We start from the raw sequence: 8325 nt of genomic DNA on the forward strand, positions 1-8325 counted from the left end.
ACGACCAGAGTATCTCTATATGTGTCTTTGTGAGTTGGTCAACATGTTTCTACCAATTGGGCGATTGCCCGGTATTCCTCAGGACCAAAAACAGGGGGACGGAAGGTGTGGGCCCCCTAAAAGGCGCACCCTATCCTGAATCCCTGTGTACCTAATGGCAAATTGCCAGTAGTATATGCGCTCAGTCAAATGGATGAGCAAGCAAAACAATAACAAAAATGAAGAGACCTATGGGGAAAAAGAAGGTAAACAAACATCAGCTGTGATCATGCTTACTATCCTGTTACGTCGTGATGTGTCTCTGTGTTGTGATATTTCATGCCATTGGAGTTTTGCAGCCCTCCGTGTGATAAAATAACGTGATGATTGAGTGTCCGTGGGGGGTTTTATTGGACACATACACTTATCAATAGGTGCGTGCATTGCTACATGCATTATTGTTTATCGCACTCGTAAATATTCTTGAGGGCGCATATTGTCGCGCTGAAATTATCTTCGTGATGCTCAGTCATTGCCTGGTGATTGCGAAAAATTGGCGCTGCAAATTGTGCACTTATTATTAAGTAGCGTAAGTAACATACAAGACTAACACACATGTAACACATAGAAGTACACACAAGCTGCATGGCGTGAGGGAAGGCTTACTTAGTTATAGGCTCTTAAGTGCTTCAGCGGGCAGGGGGTAGGCTCTTCACACAAGGAAACATATTCTGTAATATCGGAATATGAATTGGTAAGAGGCGCGTCTTCTGGTCGAGCAAACGTAGAGTGTGCCCGGCTAAATAAAGTGAACATGCCGTGATCCCCGACTGTGTGTCAGGTTCTCTGGGGGGAGGCTGTCTACTTACAGTTGGTTGGTGAAGAAATCGGCCATTAGCCTACTGCTACCGTCCTCTGCTCGGCTAGTATTGCCGTGCGGGGCGGACTCGGTAATGAAATGTCTGCCGCTTCCGGGGTGGGCGTGGTTACGTTGCGGCAGTGGGAGGGGCTACAAGCGCCAACTAGAGTCATGACGTGTAGGTAGTGACTCCGGTGTAAGCCGAATAAGGGGCAAATGGCGATATTGGGATATTAGATGAAGGTGAAAGGTGCTGCAAGTTGCATGAAGTGCCTTGCTTACAAACATATGAAAGAGCAGTATTAAACGCTATGCCCAGGGATAGTAATCCTATTGAAGCACTAGTGCCTGAAACACTAATAGTGTTAGTAGTGACAGAATGTAAAGGGCACACCCGGAGTGTTAAATTTCCGTCGGGACAATGCCAATTTGGTTGGGGGGAACTCAGTGGGTCAAAGGGGGGGGTTTACATAGGTATAATATTAGTGTCTATGCTTCAGAGGTTTAGTTATTATTTTAGTACAGAAGCCCATGGGATATTGTCATTAAGACCTATTTTATGGGTGGAAAGTCTATAAATCCACCGTTGTTCCTTCTCAAAGAGACGTGTCTGTACATTAGGACCAGGTTGGATTTGTTCGATCACAGTCCACCTCATGTCATTGGGGGTGTGATGCACTGTAAGAAAATGATCTGTGAGTCTTGTGTTGTTTTTTTTTGCATCTGATTGTGCTGTGATGCTCTGATATACGTTGCTTCACTTTCGTGTGGTCATTCCTATATACGGTTTGCCGCAGGAGCATTTGATCAAGTATACAACGTTATGGCTGTTACAGTTGGTATGTGACCTCTGCTCCCAAACTTTTCCATCTTCAAGGTTCAGAGTCTTGGTGTTGTCAGTGAGGTGACAGACACTGCAGTCCCCACATCTTGAGTAGCCCCTTACTGGTGGAAGTCCCCATATTTCTGTGATGGTGGGATTGGCGGTGGTCATTATTGTCTTAGGTCTGGTGTTGACCAGAGTGTCTTTTAAACTGCGTGCTTTCTTGTAAGAGAAGAGCGGTTTGTCCCATTTGTAGTTGCCCGTGTGAAGTATAGACCAATGTTTTTTAATGCTTTTGCTCACTTGGTTCGACACTGCATTATACGTCGTGACACATGTGAGTGGGATGATTTCATTGTTTTTAGATGTTTCTTCGAGTAAGGCTTGTCGAGGTTGATTCCTTGCTCTCTTCTGACATTTTTTGGTGATTTTTTGAGGATAGCCTCGATTAGTTAGTTTCTTTGTGAGGTCTTCCGCCTGGTTTTTGTAGTCAGACAATTTGCTACAGTTTCTTCTTAATCGGAGATACTGACCGTAGGGTAAGTTTTCCCTAAGGGGGCGGGGATGAAAGCTGTCATACCTCAGCAAGTTGTTTTTAGCTGTTGGCTTGAAGTGTGTCTTTGATATTAAGCTGTCATTTTCTCTCTGGATTTCAATTTCCAGGAAGACCATCTTGTCCTTGTCTATGGAGTGTGTGAATCGTAGGTTAGAGTCACAGTTGTTGAGCCAGGTTATGAATGACATCAATGTCTCTTGTGGCCATTGCCAGATGGTAAAGACATCATCTATGTATCGTCGCCAGAACTTGATATGGTTACCATAGGGATTGTCAGCGGCCAGAATGAATTTTTGTTCGAAGTCATATACGTAGAGAACCGCTACACTCGGGGCAAAAACACTGCCCATAGATGTACCCCCTACTTGGAGGTACAGAGACCCCTCATATTCAAAATAATCTCTTTTGAGGGCGAGGGTTGCACATTCTATGATGAATTCTTTGGGGGTGCGGTGATCCCATGTGGAATTGTCTCGTGTTTTCTTCAACACGTTTATGGTAGCATCTTGCGGTATGTTGGTATAAAGGCTCTTTATGTCGAAACTTACGAGGATAGAATCTTCTTCCATTTTGATGCTTTCCAGAAGTGTTAGTAGGCTCTTCGTGTCTCTCAGATATGTTGATGTGCCTTGTACGATGGTTTTCAAGAAGAAGTCACAAAATCTTGACAGAGGTTCCAGAAGTGAGCCTATGCCTGATACGATCGGTCTACCAGGGGGAGCAATCTTTCCTTTGTGCATCTTGGGGACAACATAGAAGTACGGGATCTTGCCTTCTGTTTTGCTCAGGTAGTTTGCTTCCTGTTTGGAGATGTGACCTGTGACCTCTGCTGTTTCCACCAGGTTTATGATTTCAATGCGCAGGTCTTCCGTTGGGTCCGTTTGGAGTGCTCGGTAATTCTTAGCATCCCCTAGCAGGCGTCTACATTCTGCATCATAGTCGTTTTTGTTCATTACAACTAGGCCACCGCCTTTGTCAGCTAGTTTGATTATTATAGTGTCGTCAGTTTTCAAGTCAGACATTGCTTTGTTCTCAGCTCTGCTGTTATTATGATACTGCGTGGTGACTGTCAAGGCTTCTATATCGTTAAACACTGCTTGCTCAAAGGTATTGATTTCTACCGGGACAGAGTGCGGTGGAGGTGTAAAGGTCGACTGCAGTCTAAGACCTGTTTCATTGAGGGTCTCAGTAGAGTAATCTGTGCTGTTTTTCTCATAAAATGCCTTCAGCTTGAGTTTGCGGAAGAAAGAAGCCAATTCGCAGTGTAGTTTGAACTTGTCAAGGGCCGCAGTAGGCACGAAGCCTAGTCCCTTGTTGAGGACCTTGGATTCTGTGGTTGTGAGCGCCCGTGAAGATAAGTTCGTTACTAGCTCCTCGCATTGCTGGGGCCTGCTTTGTTGGCTCCCGATTTGCTCCTGGTGATGCTGCCCGATGTGTCTTCCTCTTCCCAGTGGACGTTGTTCCCTCGTCTGTTGCGGCCTCTTCCGCGCCTGCCTCTGTTCTGAAAAGGAGGACGGAATTGGTTTTGTGGAAAGGGAAATTGTTGGAAGGGTGGCTGCCAACCATACATTGGGAACTGCGGTGGTTGTTGAAATGGGTTTTGGAGGGGGTGATTGTATTGTGGCCATTGGTAATGTCCTCTGTATGCGCCTTGTTGTCTTTGTCTTGGGGTCCCATTGTTGGATCCTCCACTTCCATTCGAACTGTTGGAGGCATTGCTTGAGGCATCAGAGTCTTGATCTGGTGCTCCAGTAGCTTTGTAGTCCGGGTCAGAGTAAGGGTAAACCTTCACGAATGAGAATTTCTTGAGGTCTTTTTGAAACTTTTGGGCTTTTTGTTGCGTGAGATTGTCTTTATATTCATTTATTTCTTTATTTAAGTCATCCAGCTTTTTCTTATAGCCGGTGATACTAGTTTTTATTTGAGATTCTGTGGCCTGGATCTCTATCTGGATCTTTTCAGATAGACGTATAGCTGTTTTGAGGATCAGTATGATCCAATCATGCGTGCAATGCCACGCAATGGGGGCCCAATCGTTTCTGAATTCTGAGTCGTCCAGAAAGATGCGTGGAGCGTTCGTAACTAGCAGGCCCTTAGGGGCTTTGTTGTTGGTGACATATTCCTTCAGTATTGTCCCATGCAATATAGTTCTGATTCGGTTTCGCTTCATTTCTGTCAGTTTTTCCCACTCAGATGTTTGAGAGATGGTGTTGCTGATATTGGCATCAGCAAAGACATTTAGGTCACTCATAATGGAGTCTATTTCTTCCGTAGAAAAAGTTAGGCCAGGATTCTCAGCCATGTTGGCTACGTGTGTACTCAATAGTGTTTCAGTGCAAAGTAAACTCTCGCAGCTGTGCGCTGCCAAGCAATTGAAAATCAAAGAGAGAGCAAGGGATATTGTTCACTGAGAGTGAAACCGAGACTACTCCTATTCCCCTGGAAGGAACTCAATCAAACAAAAAGAGGAGTACCCCCAACGGAGAGTTTGAAGAATTCTCTGGAGGGTGAACTTGCTGGCAAAAAGGAAAGAATTCATCCTTTTTTATAAAACCCCTCACTCACCAACCTAGTGGTGACATGCTTCATAATCGGGGTCCACCCTGGTGACCTAGCGTCACCAGGATGTGCTTCAACACCTGTAATACAGCGGAGCGGGTTGTGACTGTAGGTGCAAAAAAATAGTGTTAAAAATTGTCCTGGTTTAACTCAGAAAATATTTTTTATTTCAGAGTAACTCAACAATATTAAAAAATAATAATGGCGAGATACTGGTAGGAGAGTTATGACCAGAGTATCTCTATATGGGTCTTTGTGAGTTGGTCAACATGTTTCTACCAATTGGGCGATTGCCCGGTATTCCTCAGGACCAAAAACAGGGGGACGGAAGGTGTGGGCCCCCTAAAAGGCCCACCCTATCCTGAACCCCTGTGTACCTAATGGCAAATGGCCAGTAGTATATGCGCTCAGTCAAATGGATGAGCAAGCAAAAAAATGACAAAAATGAAGAGACCTATGGGGAAAAAGAAGGTAAACAAACATCAGCTGTGATCATGCTTACTATCCTGTTACGTCATGATGTGTCTCTGTGTTGTGATATTTCATGCCATTGGAGTTTTGCAGCCCTCCGTGTGATAAAATAACGTGATGATTGAGTGTCCGTGGGGGGTTTTATTGGACACATACACTTATCAATAGGCGCGTGCATGGCTACATGCATTATTGTTTATCGCACTCGTAAATATTCTTGAGGGCGCATATTGTCGCGCTGAAATTATCTTCGTGATACTCAGTCATTGCCTGGTGATTGCGAAAAATCGGCGCTGCAAATTGTGCACTTATTATTAAGTAGCGTAAGTAACGTACAAGACTAACACACATGTAACACATAGAAGTACACACAAGCTGCATGGCGTAAGGGAAGGCTTACTTAGTTATAGGCTATTAAGTGCTTCAGCCGGCAGGGGGTAGGCTCTTCACACAAGGAAACATATTCTGTAATATTGGAATATGAATTGGTAAGAGGCGCGTCTTCTGGTCGAGCAAACGTAGAGTGTGCCCGGCTAAATAAAGTGAACACGCCGTGATCCCCGACTGTGTGTCAGGTTCTCTGGGGGGAGGGTGTCTACTTACAGTTGGTTGGTGAAGAAATTGGCCATTAGCCTACTGCTACCGTCCTCTGCTCGGCTAGTATTGCCGTGCGGGGCGGACTCGGTAATGAAATGTCTGCCGCTTCCGGGGTGGGCGTGGTTACGTTGCGGCAGTGGGAGGGGCTACAAGCGCCAACTAGCGTCATGACGTGTAGGTAGTGACTCCGGTGTAAGCCGAATAAGGGGCAAATGGCGATATTGGGATATTAGATGAAGGTGAAAGGTGCTGCAAGTTGCATGAAGTGCCTTGCCTACAAACATATGAAAGAGCAGTATTAAACGCTATGCCCAGGGATAGTAATCCTAGTGAAGCACTAGTGCCTGAAACACTAATAGTGTTAGTAGTGACAGAATGTAAAGGGCACACCCGGAGTGTTAAATTTCCGTCGGGACAATGCCAATTTGGTTGGGGGGAACTCAGTGGGTCAAAGGGGGGGGTTTACATAGGTATAATATTAGTGTCTATGCTTCAGAGGTTTAGGTATTATTTTAGTACAGAAGCCCATGGGATATTGTCATTAAGACCTATTTTATGGGTGGAAAGTCTATAAATCCACCGTTGTTCCTTCTCAAAGAGACGTGTCTGTACATTAGGACCAGGTTGGATTTGTTCGATCACAGTCCACCTCATGTCATTGGGGGTGTGATGCACTGTAAGAAAATGATCTGTGAGTCTTGTGTTGTTTTTTTTGCATCTGATTGTGCTGTGATGCTCTGATATACGTTGCTTCACTTTCGTGTGGTCATTCCTATATACGGTTTGCCGCAGGAGCATTTGATCAAGTATACAACGTTATGGCTGTTACAGTTGGTATGTGACCTCTGCTCCCAAACTTTTCCATCTTCAAGGTTCAGAGTCTTGGTGTTGTCAGTGAGGTGACAGACACTGCAGTCCCCACACCTTGAGTGTCCCGTTACTGGTGGAAGTCCCCATATTTCTGTGATGGTGGGATTGGCGGTGGACATTATTGACTTAGGTCTGGTGTTGACCAGAGTGTCTTTTAAACTGCGTGCTTTCTTGTAAGAGAAGAGCGGTTTGTCCCATTTGTAGTTGCCCGTGTGAAGTATAGACCAATGTTTTTTAATGCTTTTGCTCACTTGGTTCGACACTGCATTATACGTCATGACACATGTGAGTGGGATGATTTCATTGTTTTTAGATGTTTCTCCGAGTAAGGCTTGTCGAGGTTGATTCCTTGCTCTCTTCTGACATTTTTTGGTGATTTTTTGAGGATAGCCTTGATTAGTTAGTTTCTTTGTGAGGTCTTCCGCCTGGTTTTTGTAGTCAGACAATTTGCTACAGTTTCTTCTTAATCGGAGATACTGACCGTAGGGTAAGTTTTCCCTAAGGGGGCGGGGATGAAAGCTGTCATACCTCAGCAAGTTGTTTTTAGCTGTTGGCTTGAAGTGTGTCTTTGATATTAAGCTGTCATTTTCTCTCTGGATTTCAATGTCCAGGAAGACCATCTTTTCCTTGTCTATGGAGTGTGTGAATCGTAGGTTAGAGTCACAGTTGTTGAGCCAGGTTATGAATGACATCAATGTCTCTTGTGCCCTTGCCAGATGGTAAAGACATCGTCTATGTATCGTCGCCAGAACTTGATATGGTTACCATAGGGATTGTCAGCGGCCAGAATGAATTTTTGTTCGAAGTCATATACGTAGAGACCCGCTACACTCGGGGCAAAAACACTGCCCATAGATGTACACCCTACTTGGAGGTACAGAGACCCCTCATATTCAAAAAAAATTCTTTTGAGGGCGAGGGTTGCACATTCTATGATGAATTCTTTGGGGGTGCGGTGATCCCATGTGGAATTGTCTCGTGTTTTCTTCAACACGTTTATGGTAGCATCTTGCGGTATGTTGGTATAAAGGCTCTCTATGTCGAAACTTACGAGGATAGAATCTTCTTCCATTTTGATGCTTTCCAGAAGTGTTAGTAGGCTCTTCGTGTTTCTCAGATATGTCGATGTGCCTTGTACGATGGTTTTCAAGAAGAAGTCACAAAATCTTGACAGAGGTTCCAGAAATGAGCCTATGCCTGATACGATCGGTCTACCAGGGGGAGGAATCTTTCCTTTGTGCATCTTGGGGACAACATAGAAGTACGGGATCTTGGCTTCTGTTTTGCTCAGGTAGTCTGCTTCCTGTTTGGAGATGTGACCTGTGACCTCTGCTGTTTCCACCAGGTTTATGATTTCAATGCGCAGGTCTTCCGTTGGGTCCGTTTGGAGTGCTCGGTAATTCTTAGCATCCCCTAGCAGGCGTCTACATTCTGCATCAAGTCGTTTTTGTTCATTACAACTAGGCCACCGCCTTTGTCAGCTGGTTTGATTATTATAGTGTTGTCAGTTTTCAAGTCAGCCATTGCTTTGTTCTCAGCTCTGCTGTTATTATGATACTGCGTGGTGACTGTCAAGGCTTCTATATCTTTAAACACTGCTTGCTCAAAGGT

Source organism: Lissotriton helveticus, chromosome 2_2 (genome assembly GCF_964261635.1).
Source record: "Lissotriton helveticus chromosome 2_2, aLisHel1.1, whole genome shotgun sequence".
Lineage (NCBI taxonomy): Eukaryota > Metazoa > Chordata > Amphibia > Caudata > Salamandridae > Lissotriton > Lissotriton helveticus.